Source organism: Pinus tabuliformis, chromosome 5_2, assembly GCF_031772625.1.
Source record: "Pinus tabuliformis cultivar Carrire ecotype Pingquan chromosome 5_2, CPIR1, whole genome shotgun sequence".
NCBI classification, from domain to species: Eukaryota; Viridiplantae; Streptophyta; class Pinopsida; order Pinales; family Pinaceae; genus Pinus; species Pinus tabuliformis.
Window position 1 is genome coordinate 371,711,733 of NC_142306.1, and position 19,382 is coordinate 371,731,114.

Here is a 19,382-nt window from a genome sequence, read left to right on the forward strand (position 1 = left end):
CAAATTCTATTCAACCCACAATTCTGCCAGGAAAGCGGACGGTGGAGCAGGGCTTTTACATGCTCCGTACGCAGGTTCTTACCTTCCGTTTTTAAAATCCAACTCTCCCCTAGTAGACTCGTACACTACTCTGTAAAAGACAAATGGCTATACTCTTTCCCCAGCAACGGCACCAAAATGTAGAGCTGTAACAAGGGTCTGTTTCACCTCTAGTTATGCCACATTAATAAGTCAATCCGGGAACGCTTTGTTATTGCAAAGAGTAACTCAATCCGAGGCTATTCGTCAGAGTAATGCTTAGTAGTACAGTGTTTAGAAAATACAAGAGTAAACGGATGCTAAACTTATGACTAAATTTCTCTAAAAGAATAAAATCACACAAAGCAGCTTATCAGTCAAGGGTACGGAAGCGATAACCCATCCCTCTAGAAACTGATGGAAAGGAAATTAGAGCATGGGCCATAGGTCTGGGAGCTAGGCAGCGATTGCTGAGGCTGACTACAGCCTTAGACCTTCTCTCACACCAAGACAGCAAATGCAAGTAAATGGAACGATAGAAATTAAAATGGAACAACAAACAGGAAATGGAACAGCAAATCTGAAATGGAACATCAGTAAATGGAACAACAATCCAATAAACTAAATCTCGCGAGTCAAGCTAAACTTGCTCTATTGAATTAAACTCACATTCTGCAATCAATTAGCAATCTTCTCTCTTAAAACAAATTGGATGAAATATACTTTACTGATAAGTTATGGAACAGCAAGCATCAACCATATACTCACACACCACGTTAATATAACAATCTGATGATTCAAGAGAATATGACTATGTTTCCAAATAGAATAACACTACTTTCGGATTCCAATAATTGAGATTTCGAATGAATCCAATACATCAATATTCAATATAAAGGCCCTGTAGCAGAAACAATTGGCTTAGATTGTTAACATGCAATCAACTCTGAAAAGATTCACTCATACAATATAGAGTCACTACATAAATCTCTTGAAAGAAACCATTAATGAATTAATCATAACAGAGCATGGAATAGCATATGAAAAAGACGTCAGATTACCAAACTATAAAGATAAACAAACCACACAGAAACCAAATTATAATGATACAAAAGCAAGTGTCCTTCAGAGCCGGGCCCTTAGCTTCCAACAGTACACCGCCTTAGATTACTCCAGTCGCAGAGATAAAATAAACACCAAGTCTTTTGTATTAATGCATCAACAAATATACAGTAAAACAAGTCTTAGTGAGAGTCGATGATCAAAGTTGAGTCTGAAATTCACAGTTACATATATGAAAAAGGAGAGATCCTTGTGGTGGGCTCCAGTATTGTAGCAATAATGCTACAACTCCTGGAGCTTCCTATCTCTAATTTTATCAACCCGGTAGTTCGTACAAACTTGGAAGCGATGGTGTTGTATGCACAAGTACTAGCTCTTGTCACAGCTGTCACTTGGTCAACTGGCACAAGTCCGCTAGGGCTCAAGCCAACTTCTATAGGCTCATAGAAGAAGCTTTATGAATGATGGACGAAAGCTAACTCAAAGGAGACTATTCTAATTGCAGAAAGTAACTGGAAACCAATAAAGCATGTAAACCCTAGTAAACCCTAATTTGACTAGGCTAGACCCCAACTATGCAAAACCGTGAATGAAACAACTACCAATAATGCCATTACTTGCAGTGAACTGAAATACATGCATCTAAGCTACTTGCATCTGAAAAATCATGTTTTTGTACTTTTTCATTAAGTGGTTGGATTTATTGTGATGATGCTTTTGATTAGGGTTTGGTTGTGCAGGAGCGATTGGAATGGAAGGAAAGCATGGGCAAGGTCAGGATGGCTAAAGGAGGTCCCAGAGGGTCTCCAGCATCAGTCCACAGAAGCCTACCACGTTCGGATGCTCAGCAACCGAGTTTGTAGGTTTCTACAAGAAGTCTGCAGGGGATCCTACAGGAAACTCAGGGGTTTCTACAGGAAGTCTGTGCAATTCTACAGGATGTTTGGCCGTGGAGGTTTTGGGAGATGGTGAAGTGTTGGAGTGGTGTGGAAGGATAGGTGAGATGGAGATGGAGCTGGTGATGGATCAGGAGCAGTGAAATCAGATGGAGGAAGAGTGTATGCAATGGTTTGATGGTTGGAAGGATGGGATCAACGAAAGTTGAAGTAAATGGAGCTAAGTGAATAATGGATGAGTTGGAGGGCAAATGAGATGGACAGAGGCTGAGTAGGGCTTGAGGAGAGATCAAGAAGAAGAAGAAGAAAGTGGAGTGATAAGGAGCAGCGTAAATGAAACAAATGACTTATGCACCAAAAACGAGAGATTCGTTAACCTATGATAACTGTGCCATGAAACCTATGATCAGCAATGGAAAACCAAGAAATGAAACTTATGCGTGGAAATGGAATGTAGAAGTATGCTTCAATGTCAAAAATGCATGGATGGATCTTCAACGAAAATGTCTATGTTGCAGCTTGCATGGAAGTGAGAAGAACTGTGTTTCTTTTTGGTGGTTGGTTATGGACTGCACCCCAATCCCTAAGAGAGATGGTAGTGAGCCTTTACAACCTTTTTGCTGGAGCTCCAATGATTTATAACTATCCTCCTATTGAACTTAAGCAACTGAAACAAATTCACCATAAACTAATCCTATCTAAGCTCATGAAAAAGACTAAGTTAACAAACTGTAAATTCGAATTGCATGTGAAAGTAAACAAACTCAAAGTGCTGGAACGAAATGCAAAGACATTACAACACCGAGGAGATCTATTGCTCTCAGGTTGGGCCCTAACCTGAGAGCTATAGCTCCCTTAGAAACTCAGAATGAAACCAAAATCTGACTGCCTTTATTCATAAACGAAAGTCTGATGACATGCCAAAATTGGCTTACAAAACCGAGCTGTAGCTCGTACTTCCAAATTACAAGAATAATACCAAGGTTCAAAAAGCTTCTATCCAAGGCTACGGCCTCAGTATTTATGCAAAAACGATCATCCAACAGGTGTCCTTGATTTTAGGAGCTCGGCTGTCCAACTGAAGTTTAAACTGCTGATCCTGTAGGACAGTCATAATTGCTGTTCCTGTAGAACAGTTATAACTGCTGTTCCTGTAGAACAGCTGGCTGCTTCTAAGCTCGGTGGGGAGATGGATTGGAGCTCGGAGCTATGGTGGGAATCACGAGGAAGGTCCCCAAGACCGTGGACATCCTCTCCTAAAAACCAGCAGTGCCACCTCATTGTCTCCTTGTCTCCTTTCTCGTTGTCTTTTCTCCCTTTTAATGCCAAAAACCTGAAAGCATCATGCATTAGTCACGTAGATAGAATGTCTACCCTTCTTCCTACAAACAACACGAATAAACCAAGAAATGAATGCATAAGCAATAAAAAATGAATGGTTTGAGCAGAGCAAGTAGGCTAAATGAGCCCAAATTGTACCAAAAATTGGGGCTCATCATCACCCCCCAGCTAAACTATTTGCTCATCCTTGAGCAATTTTGCCCTGGCTCCTCGTCTTTGGCCGAGAACTAGAGCCCAGAGCATGCTTTTCCTCCCCTGTTTTTGGTGGTTCTGCCTTTTCTGTTGAGGGTGGCGCTTCTTCCTTTCCCGTTTTTGGCGGCCCTGCCTTTGCTGCCTCTGGTGGTGACGAAGGTGATGCTTCTTCCCCCTTTCCTATTTCCTTGAGCCGGGCTTCGGAAGGCGACTGGCCTATTTTTCGTGTCCAGGAAGTTATTTTTGGGCTCCCCTTTTCGGGGGTGGCTGATGTTTTAGAGGGGGTTCTTGCACTGGGTGAAGTAGGGACATCCCCTGAAATGGTTTGGCTGCTGGGTGGAGGCTGTGGCTTGCCCGTGGTCATCCTCTTGCTTCTCCTGGCTTCAAATGGTAGAGGGGTCTCCCTCCCCCTTTTCTCCTTCGGTTTTGGAGGTGTACGGAGGGCGGCCAGTGCCGCTGCTGCCTCCTTTTCGAGAATGCCAGCCTTCTCTTTCTTGCGTTTTGCTCTCTCAGAGCTCCTTGTAGAGGGCCCCTCCTTTTCAGATTTCGGGCTTCCTGTAGAAGACCCTGCTTTGCCCACTTCCGGGCCTCCTGTAGAAGATTCTTTCTTTCCCGCTTTTGGGCTTCCTGTAGAAGGCCCTCTCTCTGTCTTCAGACCTCCTGTAGGAGGCTGTGTCTCAATGACTTTCGGGCTTCTTGTAGAAGCCCCTTTTTCCAATTTCGGGCTTCCTGTAGAAGCCCTTGTCTCTGTCTTCGGGCTTCCTGTAGAAGCCTGTTTTTGCAATTTCGGGCTTCCTGTAGAAGCCTTTGTCTCCGTTTTTGGGCTTCCTGTAGAAGCCTGTTCTCCAACGATTTTCGGGATTCCTGTAGGAGCCTTGGTCTTTGCTTTTAGGCTTCCTGTAGAAGCCTGCTTCTCAACGATCTTCGGGCTTCCTGTAGAAGCCTTTGTTTTTGTTTTTGGGCTTCCTGTAGAAGCCTTTTCCTTAATGATTTTCGGGCTTCCTGTAGAAGCCTGAGTTTGTGTTTTCGGGCTTCCTGTAGAAGCCTGTTTTTGCTTTCCTGTAGACACAGGTGTCTCCACTTCCGCTTGCTTGCCTGCTTGAGTTTTGCTTTTTACTTTGGTTGCAGGTGCTGTTGAGGTGCTTGGGCTGACGTGGGCCACCTCTGCTTTGTCCATTCTGCTCTTCATCCTCTTTTCCCTTGCTGACAGGATAGGTGTGCCACCCTTTTCTTTGTCCTCCTTTTCCTCATGCTTCTTCCTCTGTTCTCCCTTCTGTACTGTTGTCGGGGTCTCTTGGCCTTCTTCTCTCTGTTCCTCGGCCACTGCTTCGTGTTCCTCACTGCTGGAGGAACCCGTTTCTTCGATCAACATTTTGATGTCCCCATCTTTTGTTAAATTCCGGAAGGATTCCCATGAGAGGGGGACCTTATATGAGTGCAATGCATCTTCCACAAGAAGCTTGATCAGCCCATGATGGGCTATCTGATCTGGTATACCCTCTTTCAGCTTTGTAGCACATTCCATTAGAGACTGCAGGAGGTAATAAGGGATGCTCAGTTTTTGTTCTACAGGAAGGTCAATTCGGTTCCTCAACTCAGTGAGCAGCCGAAAGTGATATGCATACACGATGCTGAAACGGCCTTCACAAGTAATATATTTCATGATTTGCAAACTGACTTCGTTCCAAGGTGGTGACAGGCTCGTTCTTCGCACCCCGTTTTTGTCCTCCGAGAATTCTTCCTCAGGTGGGAAGAACTCCTTCTTTGCCTGCTGACTCAGCTTTCTCTCTTCTTTATCCCACGGCAGACCCATAGGAAGTTCTGTGATCCGACTGATATGTTCTGGGGTGAGTTTGAGGCTTAGACCTCTGAAGTTCACTGTGGCCAGTGTCTGAGATTTAGGCTTCAGAGCCTGCAAGAATTCTTCGGCCACTTCATCATCGTAGCCCTGCAGCTTATCACAAAACGGCATCCATTGTGCTTTGGTGAAGAGCTCTACCACTGCCGGGTTTCTCCTTAGTGTAGTTGAATCAGTGGGTTCCCGTCTTATAAACCCACCCGGCATGATGAACACGGTTGTTTTAATTAAAGGTGGCAAATGCAAAAGAGATTTGGTCTTATGGAGACAGAGCATGCATATAATCCACAAAAGTTCAACACAGTCTACCTAAACTGACATCCTGTAGAACGACAGCATAGGTACAACAAACAACAATTCCACCAATATCTTTATGACCCGACTGTGGACGATGGTCTTACCACTTCTACTACCCAGTTACATTAAGAGTTCAGGGTTACCTCTTTAATTGGCCACCTTTTTTCGTGAGGCACCCGCTTTCCTATAGATGAATGTGTTCCTGTAGACTGCGTTCCTGTAGAACTGTGCTCCTGTAGAACTGCGTTCCTGTAGAACTGCGTTCCTGTAGAAGCCGTGCGCAGTTCTCGGGGAGGACTGTAGTTGGCCGCGCTCGAGGTGTGCTTTACCGGCGTTCTGGTAGCCAACAGCTCGGCGTATCAAAGTGCAGAGGAGATCATAATAGCCACCCGAGTTTGAAGTGTTGGATTATAAATGTATGCGCATGATCTAGCCGATTAGATTTTGAATCGGCGCAATCCGTGGCGCGGGGGATGAGCTGTCCCCGCCGGACCGTTGGGCGACGTCATCCATCATTCGCCTGCGTATTCACTTGCTGCCGCATTCATTCCCACAGATTTGCCGCCGCCTTTTCCTGTTAAACTCATGCTTCTGACGAGAGTGTTCTCACGTGTGTGCAGTTCACTCTCTTTGTCGTGGCCGCCACCCACACATCCAATTACACTTTAACTAGCCGACGTGGCCAGTCGACCGGCCATACGGCCGCTCAACCATTCAATTTTACGCCATGCAAACAATTTCAAGGTAAAATTCATGCGATTTGATGGAAGGAAGGGTTGAGACACTTACCTTTGTGGCTGCACACGATTTTTCAGTTCCTGGACGATGGTGAGCGGATCTACCTGCTGCATGCGACTTACACAGACCCGGAGGCTCGTGGTTACAGGCTGCCAACGATGGAGTGGATGTTTTGCTTGCATGCACCCGCGTTTCATTTCAGATGGCGGTGCTGTGAATGGTATCCACTCGAGCAGGTTGAACTGTTACAGGATCCCCGCGAGGGGTCTCGTAACAGTCCTTTCTCCTTGGGTGCATGCTGCACGATGGCGGTTCTGGCCTTTCAATCACGTTCCCGGAGCTCTTTGATGCCTGCGGTATGAGATCCAGCATTTGTTTGGCTTTGAAAATGGCTTTTCCCGCGAGAACTCATCGATCTTCTTTGTTGGTGCAGGGAACTTGGCCGCATGTCGACAAGGATGGTGGAGCAAGGTGACAGCAATGTGCAAGGGTGCCAACAGAGGCTTGCATGCATCCAAACCCATCCATAGTCGCGAAATCTCTTTTTAAGATGAATTCTGGCCGTCCAAAACTCCTACAGGAAGTTTCCTGTAGAACACAGAGCTTCCTGTAGAAAGTTCGGCCTTCCTGTAGAAAGTCTGCACTTTCCTGTAGAAAATCCGCGCCTTCCTGTAGAAAGACTGCGCCTTCCTGTAGAAAGACAGCATCTTCCTGTAGAAAGACAGCATCTTCCTGTAGAGGATTCAAACCATGATAAAATTGCACATACCTTGAAAAAACATGGGTACTCTTGGAGGAGGTTCTTGTGAGCATGATAAGGACCCTTGGCCTCGAGTTGAAGGGCTTCCTCTTCTCCATAGAGCATCTGCAACCTGCATGCAATTTTCACCATATTTTGCTTATTGTGTTTTCTTTTTTTTTTTTTTTTGAAAGATAACAGGGGCGCCTCAAAGAGGTTTTCACCCGTGCCATCTTCACTGAGCGCCTCGGAGAGGTTTTCACTCAAGGATCTTTTTCAACCTTCTCTTTTTTTTGAAAGACAATAGGGGCGCCTCAATGAGGTTTTCACCCCTACTACCTGCCTTGGGCGCCTCAGAGAGGTTTTCACCCAAGGATCTTTATTTACTTTTCTTTTTTTCTTTTTTTTTTTCATTTTTTCTTCAGGGTATGCCAAAAGCAGAGGCAGAACCCTTCTCTATGACCAATACAGATTTCTCCATAGTTTTGATGAACTCTTGTCTTGAGAGAGGTCTCCTGTAGATCTTCAAACGATGCCCATTGACAAGCATGGGAATGGCTTCCTCATCAATGGTTCGAATGAGGACAGATCCATTGTCATGGCATTTCTCCACTGCATATGGTCCTAGCCATCTGGTTCTCAGCTTCCCCTTGAAATCTTTGTATCTTGAGTCATACAACAAAGCCCAATCTCCCTGCTGAAATTGCTTGTCATGGAGATGTTGGTCATGCCACACCTTTCTCTGAAGTTGAACCACTTCTGAGTGAAGGAGGGCCTGCATTCGGTGCTCATCCAGGCCATTCAGCTGCAACAGCCTTTCTTGTTGTGCATGGCTGAGATCTAGATCCAGCTGAGCTGCCATCCTCAAAGTGTTGTATTCAAACTCAATGGACAACAAAGCTCTCTTCCCATAGACCAGCTCATACGGTGTGAATCCAGTGGTGGTCTTCCAAGTGGTGTTGTAAGCCCATGTGGCTTCAACCAGGCGATCTGCCCAGTCCTTTCTGCTGCTGCTCACCACTTTAGTCAAGATCCTCTCCAATGCTCTATTGGTGACTTCCACCTGCCCATTTGCTTGAGGGTGATAAGGGGTGGAAGTCCTATGCTTGATCTTGTGATGAGCTAGGAGATCTTCAACCAGGTTGGAGGTGAACTGACTCCCTTGATCGGTGACCAGCTCTCTTGGATAGCCAAACTTATAGAAGATGTTCTCTCTTAGGAACTTGGCCACCTTTTCTTCTGTTGCTGCTTTGATTGCTTTGGTCTCTGCCCACTTTGTCAAATAGTCAGTACACACAATGATGTAAGTCCTTTGCCTCGAAGAGGGGTTGATTGGGCCCACAAAGTCCATGCCCCACTTCTCAAATGGCTCAAGAGTCACTTGAGGTTGGAGAGGCATCTCATCCCTTTGGGTCGGTTTCCCCATTCTTTGGCATTGGTCACACTGACTGACATATCTTCTGACACCTTGATGAAGTGTGGGCCAATAGTAGCCTGCCTGCAGGATCTTGAAGGCAGTTCTCTTTGCTGAAAAATGCCCTCCACAAGGCCCATCATGACAAGTGAGGAGGATATCAAAGACTTCCTCCTCCCTCACACAACGCCTTAAGATCTGATCGGGACCGAGCTTGAACAGATTGCCCCCGATCCAAGTGAATGAGGCACTTTTTCTGATGATTCTGTTCTTCTCTCTGGAAGATAGGTGTGGAGGGAACTGTGCTGAAACAAGATAGTTTTCTATATCAGCAAACCATGGAGAGAGTACTGAAATAGCAAACAGATGTTCATCAGGCATCTGGTCGTCCACTGTTCCATCCTCATCTGCAGACAAATCCAATCTAGATAAAAAGTCAGCAACTACATTTTCTCTACCTGGTTTATCAACAATGGTCAAATCAAACTGCTGCAATAAAAGTAACCATCTAATAATACGAGCATTCACATCTGGTTTATTCATTAAATATCTAATAGCAGCATGGTCAGTATGTACAAAGGTCTGGTAACCAGTAATATAATGTCAGAACTTGTTCAATGCATGGACCACAGCCAAGAATTATTTCTCGGTTACAGTGTAATTCAGCTCAGCTTTGGACAAGTTTTTGCTAACAAAGTAAATGGCATATGGAAGTTTCTGCTCAACTTGTCCTAAAGCTGCACCTATGGCTTTGTTCGAGGCATCAGTGTGGATGTGGAAAGGTAGGGCCCAATTTGGACCTCTCAGGATTGGGGCTGACACCAACTTGTCCTTTAATTCATTTAAAGCCCTCTGACAATCGTCAGTCCAATTAAACTCCACATCTTTTGCCAACAGGCCAAACAATGGTGAGGCTAGCTTGCTGAAATCTTTAATGAATCTTCGGTAGTATCCTGCTAATCCCAAGAAACTCCGAACATCCCTGACCTTTTGAGGAGGTGGAACCCATTTGATGAGAGCAATTTTGTTAGGATCCACCTGCAATCCTTGGCAAGAAATGGTATGGCCTAGCACGGTCCCTTCAGTCATTAGGAATTCACATTTTTCAGGACTAAGGGACAAGTTCATCTCGGTGCATTTGGTTAGGACTTTTCCCAGGTTGGACAATGCTTCCTGGAAGTTGGCCCCATAAGGAGTAAAGTCATCCATATAGATTTCTACTGCATCATGGACCAGCTCCGAGAAGATGCTCAAGACAGCTCTCTGAAAGGTAGCAGGAGCATTGCATAGCCCAAAGGGAAGGACTCGATAGGCAAAGGTACCCCAAGGACAAGTGAAGGTGGTCTTATCTTGGTCTTTCGGGCTGATTTGGATTTGGTTGTACCCGCTAAACCCATCCAGGAAAGAGAAGAACTTCTTTCCTGCTAGTCCATCCAACACTTGATCTATGAAAGGTAGAGGGAAATGGTCCTTCTTGGTAGCTTTGTTCAGGTCTCGGTAGTCCACACAGATTCTCCATTTCCCATTTTTCTTGGGAACCAACACTAGAGGGGACACCCATTCACTATCTGAGATGGGGTAAATGAATCCGACATCCAACAGTTTTTGCAATTCTTCCTTAACAATGTCCTTAAGGGCTGGATTCATTCTCCTCTGAGGTTGCCTAACCGGTTTACAATCCTCTTTGATGTATATATGATGGGTATAGACCGAAGGATGGACTCCTTTCATCTCCTTATAGCTCCAAGCAAAAGCATCTAGGTGGTTGGCCAACAGACTACACAGCTCCTTTTCCTGGGAAGGAGATAGGGAGGAGCTGATCTTCAATGCTTTCTCAGGGCCGAACTCCACATTCTTGACTCTGGGAGTAACAGGGTTGGTTGTACAAAGATCCACTAAGGTGCTAGCTTGGGCATCCTCCACCAATTTCTCCAAGGGTAGTGCACAGGAAGGTGGATTCTGGATCAAGGTCTCGATCAAGTCATCCTCGGTTGGGGGGTCTCTTCTAGTGGTATCTAAGGTGCACAGAGGTGCTGAGTACACCTCGTCTTCCTCTCCTTCTTCCAACCAAAGTGGTAAGTCATGCTCTAAGGAGGGTTGGGCAGGAGGATATAGGACTAGCTGCTTGGACATGGGACCATTTTTGATGGTCATGTTTCCTGCACGACAACTTATGTAAGCATCTGCAGTAGCTAACCAAGGCCTTCCCAAAATGAGAGGATATCCAGTAAGCTTGGCCTTTGGTTGCAGAACCAGGAAGTCTGCAGGGTATTCCCAAGAGTCAATAGAGACCAAGACATCCTCCACAATCCCTTCGGGAGTCACGGTGGAGCGATCTGCTAATTGCAGTACTGTCGAGGTCTTCCTCAAGGAACCCTGAAGATTAAGCTTAAGCATGGTATCCCTGGTTATCACATTAATGGCAGCCCCCAGATCAATCAAGGTGTGAGGTATAATGGTGCCATTGATGTGAACATCTACTACAGGACTTCCAGGATCTAGGTACTTTGGGCAGATGACTTGTCCTAGCATAAGGTCAGACAGTTGTCCTATGCCATTGATAGTTGAGGCATCTTTCTTCCGTCTGCCTGGGTGTTTGAAACACTTCTCCTTAACCAGCTTGTTGTATATTGGCACATCCTTGATGGCTTGGAGAAGTGGTATTTTTACACACAACTGCTTGAGCTCACCCAGAAGCTCATCCTCCTCTGGGTTGGGTTGTGTGGTGGATGTTAGTCTCTCAGGAAAGGGTGGAATAACCTTTGGTTCACTTTCCTGTTTATCTTCCTCATCCTCTAGGGGAGGAGGTTGGCGATCTGGTAGAGTCTTTCCAGATCGAAGATTGATCTCATGAATCCCCACAGCATAGGTAGGGCATGAGGTTTCCCCAGTGTATACCTGTTGGGCCTGTCTATTGTTGGGGTTTGGGTTCGGTTGAGCAGGCATTTGAGGTTGCCTTGGAGGAGCAGGAGGTAATGGCTGAGGTTGAACTGGTGGTGGAGGCAAGATAGCAGGAGGAGTGTTGTATTGGGGCCTCCACCCCGACTGAGGTGCATTCCATTGAGGCTGTGGCTGGGTATGTGAGTGATATGAATGAGAAGTAGGTTGAGAGGGGTACTGAGGTGGATAAGACCATGGAGGAGGCATGGACCATGAAGGATGAGCAGGGGGACCCCAGGAAGGCATAGGAGTCGATTGGTTGGGGCTGTAGTAAGCTTGAGATGCCCCTTGCATCCCCTGCTGATAAGGTCTAGATCCCTGTGGCCTCCTTTGGTTGAGGTAATAGAGAGGCTCTGTGGGAGCTTCTGTCCCTTGGTACATGGCTTTAAACCCAGGTAAGGTTGGACACTGATTTGTGGGATGGTCCTCCTCACAAACGAAACACACTTCAACCGAATGCAATGGACATTCGTTCTTAGGGTGCCTCCTTGTGCACCTAGGGTAGAAGACAGCCAAGGCTCTCTCAGCCTCTTCTTTCTTTTGCTGAATCCTAAATGTGTCAAGCTGCATGGCAATAGTTTGTCTCACCTCACTCTTGAGATCTTCTAATTGATTTGCAAGTTCATGTTTGGAGAAAGGGACACTAGTTGCGAGGTGGTTTCCTCTACCTCGTTTCCGAGTTGCCCTGGAGTGGTTTCTAAACACAGTCTTGATGTCCTCATAAGGCAGTTGGTAAATGTCCCCCCCAGCTAACATGTGCAGGGTATCTAAGAGGTCTTCAGGGACTCCTCGGAGCAGGACCAACTTGAGGGATTCAGGGTCAAGTGTGCACCTGGCCCGCTTATAGCTTAGTTGGAACCTCTCCTCATAATCCTCTAAGGACTCATTGTTTCCCATGGACATCCGAAAGATTTCCCCCTTTGTTTCCTTGGACCTACAGTAATCCCGGTACTTGGTGTTGAAAGCTTGCTGCATCTGAGCCCAGGTGGTGATACTATTCCCAGGTAAGCCCATGAACCAGCGTAGTGCTGCATCCTTGAGAGTGGAAGGGAAAAGTTTCAACTTTTGCTCATCTTCAGTATAGTCATAGGTTCTACAAAGGACAACAAACTCAAACAGGAAGGTGTCTGGATCTTCAGTGGTCAACCCATGGAAGTGAGGTAAGGCGGAGGGGCTAATGTTCTTCATTTTCATCTCTCCATTGGTCTCTCGGATGGGGAAGGCACCTTCTATTCTCTCATCTTCTCTTCTATTGTCAACCATAGCTTCAGATGGATTGGTCTCTAACTCTTCTTCTACTATAGGGTCTTTGGATATCTCAGGTTGTTCACCTATAGGTTCTTCTGGGTCACTGTCACCAAATAAGAGAGAAGGGTGACTCAGTGATGTGGTGGGGGTGTTTGGTAGGAATTTGCCTGATCTATCTCGGTTCCTACGAGGCATGAAATGGAAAAGACTTTCTTTTTCTTTTTGATTGCTTTTGCTTTGCTTTTCTTTTGGTACCTGCAAAACTGAGACAAAATGATCTACAACTAACTATGAAAGATGCAAAATTAACTGAAAGCAGGAAAGAACTAATCTACTTTGCTCAAATGAAATTGCAGAAAGGAAATGCTAGTCTACGCTTGCAGAAGGGAAATGTTAATCTAGGAAAGCAGGAAATGCTAATCTATGAAAGCAGGAAATGCTAATCTATGAAAGCAGGAAATGCTAATCTATGAAAGCAGGAAATGTCTATGCTACTTTTGCAGAATGGAAATGAAGTAAACTACTCAGCAGAAGGCAAGAGTAAGGAAATAGAAGAAAAACAACAATTACTAATACTCTGACGCTTCCCCGGCAACGGCGCCAAAAAGATGGTGGGCTCCAGTATTGTAGCAATAATGCTACAACTCCTGGAGCTTCCTATCTCTAATTTTATCAACCCAGTAGTTCGTACAAACTTGGAAGCGACGGTGTTGTATGCACAAGTACTAGCTCTTGTCGCAGCTGTCACTTGGTCAGCTGGCACAAGTCCGCTAGGGCTCAAGCCAAATTCTATAGGCTCACAGAAGAAGCTTTATGAATGATGGACGAAAGCTAACTCAAAGGAGACTATTCTAATTGCAGAAAGTAACTGGAAACCAATAAAGCATGTAAACCCTAGTAAACCCTAATTTGACTAGGCTAGACCCCAACTATGCAAAACCGTGAATGAAACATCTACCAATAATGCCATTACTTGCAGTGAACTGAAATACATGCATCTAAGCTACTTGCATCTGAAAAATCATGTTTTTGTACTTTTTCATTAAGTGGTTGGATTTATTGTGATGATTCTTTTGATTAGGGTTTGGTTGTGCAGGAGCGATTGGAATGGAAGGAAAGCATGGGCAAGGTCAGGATGGCTAAAGGAGGTCCCAGAGGGTCTCCAGCATCAGTCCACAGAAGCCTACCACGTTCGGATGCTCAGCAACCGAGTTTGTAGGTTTCTACAGGAAGTCTGCAGGGGATCCTACAGGAAACTCAGGGGTTTCTACAGGAAGTCTGTGCAATTCTACAGGATGTTTGGTCGTGGAGGTTTTGGGAGATGGTGAAGTGTTGGAGTGGTGTGAAAGGATAGGTGAGATGGAGATGGAGCTGGTGATGGCTCAGGAGCAGTGAAATCAGATGGAGGAAGAGTGTATGCAATGGTTTGATGGTTGGAAGGATGGGATCAACGAAAGTTGAAGTAAATGGAGCTAAGTGAATAATGGATGAGTTGGAGGGCAAATGAGATGGACAGAGGCTGAGTAGGGCTTGAGGAGAGATCAAGAAGAAGAAGAAGAAAGTGGAGTGATAAGGAGTAGCATAAATGAAACAAATGACTTATGCACCAAAAACGAGAGATTCATTAACCTATGATAACTGTGCCATGAAACCTATGATCAGCAATGGAAAACCAAGAAATGAAACTTATGCGTGGAAATGGAATGTAGAAGTATGCTTCAATGTCAAAAATGCATGGATGGATCTTCAACGAAAATGTCTATGTTGCAGTTTGCATGGAAGTGAGAAGAACTGCGTTTCTTTTTGGTGGTTGGTTATGGAATGCACCCCAATCCCTAAGAGAGATGGCAGTGAGCCTTTACAACCTTTTTGCTGGAGCTCCAATGATTTATAACTATCCTCCTATTGAACTTAAGCAACTGAAACAAATTCACCATAAACTAATCCTATCTAAGCTCATGAAAAAGACTAAGTTAACAAACTGTAAATTCGAATTGCATGTGAAAGTAAACAAACTCAAAGTGCTGGAACGAAATGCAAACACATTACAACACCGAGGAGATCTATTGCTCTCAGGTTGGGCCCTAACCTGAGAGCTATAGCTCCCTTAGAAACTCAGAATGAAACCAAAATCTGACTGCCTTTATTCATAAACGAAAGTCTGATGACATGCCAAAATTGGCTTACAAAACCGAGCTGTAGCTCGTACTTCCAAATTACAAGAATAATACCAAGGTTCAAAAAGCTTCTATCCAAGGCTACGGCCTCAGTATTTATGCAAAAACGATCATCCAACAGGTGTCCTTGATTTTAGGAGCTCGGCTGTCCAACTGAAGTTTAAACTGCTGATCCTGTAGGACAGTCATAATTGCTGTTCCTGTAGAACAGTTATAACTGCTGTTCCTGTAGAACAACTGGCTGCTTCTAAGCTCGGTGGGGAGATGGATTGGAGCTCGGAGCTATGGTGGGAACCACGAGGAAGGTCCCCAAGACCGTGGACATCCTCTCCTAAAAACCAGCAGTGCCACCTCATTGTCTCCTTGTCTCCTTTCTCGTTGTCTTTTCTCCCTTTTAATGCCAAAAACATGAAAGCATCATGCATTAGTCACGTAGATAGAATGTCTACCCTTCTTCCTACAAACAACACGAATAAACCAAGAAATGAATGCATAAGCAATAAAAAATGAATGGTTTGAGCAGAGCAAGTAGGCCAAATGAGCCCAAATTGTACCAAAAATTGGGGCTCATCACCTTGCTTAACACTGCTGTCCCTTTTTATAAGAATAACGGCGGAGGTATCTAAGTAGCAAAAATAAGCAAAACGGCGATCCCTCAGGATCTATAAAATAAACACCAAGTCTTTTGTATTAATGCATCAACAAATATACAGTAAAACAAGTCTTAGTGAGAGTCGATGATCAAAGTTGAGTCTGAAATTCACAGTTACATATATGAAAAAGGAGAGATCCTTGCTTAACACTGTTGTCCCTTTTTATAAGAATAACGGCGGAGGTATCTAAGTAGCAAAAATAAGCAAAACAGCGATCCCTCAGGATCAAAGATCCTGAGGGATTCGCCAAGCCGTTAATCCTTTACTTTTCTTCCCCTGTTCCGCCGAATTGATAACTCTTCTTCCTTTCCAGGGTCGTTCTGCTTCGATCTGTTCGATCTTGTTCGTATCCGGTTCCCTCCTAAAGGGACAACAATTATTCCTCCTTTGTCTTTTCCTTTCGAATGGCAGCCCTTCATTTCCACTCTTTCTTGCATGGAAAGATAACAATTATCAGCAATTAAGCTTTCCATACTAATTCTCACACATTCTATTAAAATTCTTTATTTCTTTAAGTTCATTATGCAAAAAGGGTTACAATTGTTACTGAAAAGTCACTAAATTGTTCATCAAAAACATACCTTTCCAGTGCTCCACAATATCCATGATGCTTTGCAGAGCATCGCTGATAGAAGGATGTCATCGAAAAAAAAACTATGGGATATGAATATGCCCCGACTAATAGGAAGTGGACTGCATCTCCTTTCATGGACCACCCTTTTAATGTGAAGACTCAAAGAGTCCATGACAAGAATGAAAAGCAGTGGCGAAAAGGAACAACCCTGCCGCAAACCTCTGGTAGCCGCAAAAAAAAGGAGTTGGAATTCCATTTATAAGAACAACGTAATTAACATCAACCACACATGCCATAATCCAGCTGGAACATTTGCCATCTAGGCCAATCTTTGCAAGGAGGCATCTAATAAAACCCCAGTCTACACAATCGTATGCTTTTTTTAGATCAATTTTTAATAATGCAGCATCAATCTTCCTGGAATGCATGGAATGGAGACATTCTTGTGTGAGAGCCACAGCTTCCAATATGTTCCGATCCTTAAGGAAACCATGTTGTTCAGGGGTCAAGTGAATAGATAATATATTCCTCAGCCGGACAACAATAATTTTAGAGATGATCTTATATAGAATGTTACACAGAGAAATGGGCCTGTAGTCCATAAATGAGAGGGATTCCTTCTTTTTTGGTATTAATGCTATAAATGTGGAGGAAATATATCGACTTATATGTCCATGAAGCCTAGAATCCTCAACCATTTCCAGAAGATCTATCTTAAATAGATCTAAGAAATGTAGGAAAAATTCTATGGTCCACTCGTCCGGGCTAGGATACTTATCTTTATGAAAAGATTTCATAGTAGCTAAAACCTCTTCCTTAGATACCACAGAGTAAAGGAGATTGTTCTTATTTGCACCAAACATGGAAGGATACGGATCAATACCCCATAATATGTCATCAATATCACTGCCTCCGTACCTACTATAAGCCTGTCGAAAATATTTAACAACTTCTTCAGAGATCTTTTCCTGTGACATAAATGATATGCCTTCCTCATTCTTAATTTCCCAAATAGAATTTGCTTCCCGCCGCTTATTAGCAAATCTATGGAAAAATTTCGTGTTTCTGTCGCCCTCCTTGAGCCATATAGCTCGGCTTTTAAGACGCCAGGAAGCTTCTTCAAATGATAAAATCTTTTTTTTTTCTTTTCTCCAATTCCCATATTTGAGAGAGAATATCAAGAGGCATACAGGGAGCTTTAAAAAGCATAGATAATTTTTCCAATTTTTTGTTAATATCCTGCCGAGCCATCCTATTTGAGATCTATTTTTTGCGTTGCCACCTTTTGACCCCCTTCCTAAGGGCAGACAAGCGATCCAAGAATGATTGAGGGGGATCAAGATGTTCCAAGAATGATGAAGAACGCCATGATTCATGAATGAATTTGTTGAATTGGTCATCCTCAAGCCATGTGCGATTAAATTTGAATGGATAACCATACCTGTGCCCCATATGGTTCCAATGAATGGAAATGGGCCTGTGATCCGATATGAAGCAAGGAATAATCTTCATTGATGGGGGACCGAATCTGTCGATCAATCTATCATGTAAGAGAAATCGATCAAGTCTCTTTGCAAGATATGCATCATTCATTCTCCCATTATCCCATGTGGGTCCCATTTTTATTGGTTGGATATTGACAAAGTTATGTTGAATGATAGCATCACGAATCAGGCCTCCCACTTTGTCAATCTTCCTGCCTCTTCCCCATATTTCATCATTGCACATAGTACAATTTAAGTTCCCACCGATCAATAGAGAGTCAAGTTCCAAAAACTCAGATGAAAGAAATAGATCCCAGAAAGGAGATCGATCTTTGTATGGTGCATATACATTTAATATATGAACAGGCCTCGAAGAACCCCTAAAATAGGCAAGAAGAAGGATGCCAGCAAAGCACTGAAAAGCCACTGCCGAGATCCACTTCGGATCCCATAAAACTGCCAGACCCCCAGATAGTCCAGCCGCACTTGTCGCAACCATATTCCAAGATGGGAACATACGTCTGAAATAAGATATTGATTCGTGACTATCGTGCATAGTCTCTTGGATAAGAAGCATCTTTGAATTTGAAGAGTGAAAAAGTTCCTTGAGGGCCAAAAATTTTGGGCCAGCCCCAAGACCCCAGATGTTCATCGATAGAATACTAATCATTTTGGCATCTCCCCAAGCCTGCTTACTCTAAGGGGCCCCATATCAGAGATATCCTCAACTGCAGTTTCTGAGATAGAAATGTCAACAAGGGAAAGATCCTGAATAGATACTTCCGGCTTACCTCTCCTAATGCCTGCTTCCCCGATTCTATTTACACCTAACAGTGATATTACCAGCTAAATTTGGGCTGATAATAGGAGATGGAGATTGGTTTGGTCTATGGACAGTTAGTGGATGAAGTTTCAGGGATTCACGTTTGAGAAGAAGATCCAAGTCATAGTCAAATGTGTTTACGAACGAGGATTCGGGATTTAGAGGGGTGATCGATATACAAGGAGCTTTGGGGTTGTGCATGTGATTAGGAGGAGGGGAGGAAGGGATCCTAAGGGGCAGGGGGTTGTGGATTAGAGGAGATTGAGGGGATGATGAATATATGTGATGTGGGAGGCAGATGGAAAATCCTAAGAGGGCTTAGGAACAACGGAAGGAGTAGGAATAACAGAGTCCGGACCAGGCTCATGAGGAGCGGGAACAATGAAGATTATCGACGACCGAACAGATTGGTTGCTATATGATAGTTTCGGAGATTTAGCAGTGGAAGAAGATCGGGGGCGGGTACTGTTCTCCAAATTAGGACTAAGATGATTAAGGATGGGATCCACAGATAGAGAGCGAGTGTGTGGCAGACAAGGAGAGCGCCTCTGAGAATTTCCCCGAGGAGAAGTCAGATGGGTCATTGGAAAATCTGGACCACAATGATACTCTGAATGATTATAGCAATTGTGGTTATCAACTACTTTCTTAGTTGAAAAATCTGGAATTTCATTTTGATTCTTCATTTTATGTCTGCCGCCATGATGACGAGGGCATTGTGAAATAAGGTGGCCATTTTTGTGACAAGCTGAGCATCTAAACGGGACACCCCAATAATCCAGCCTCTGCTGAATGTTAGACTTATCCCATGATAGGTCAATGTATTCTAGGAAGCTGCCTCTATATTCTTTTTCAATAAGGATCCAAGCAACACGCTTGTCCTTGGCTCCGATGCATATAGGATCTACATAAATAAATCGACCAATAG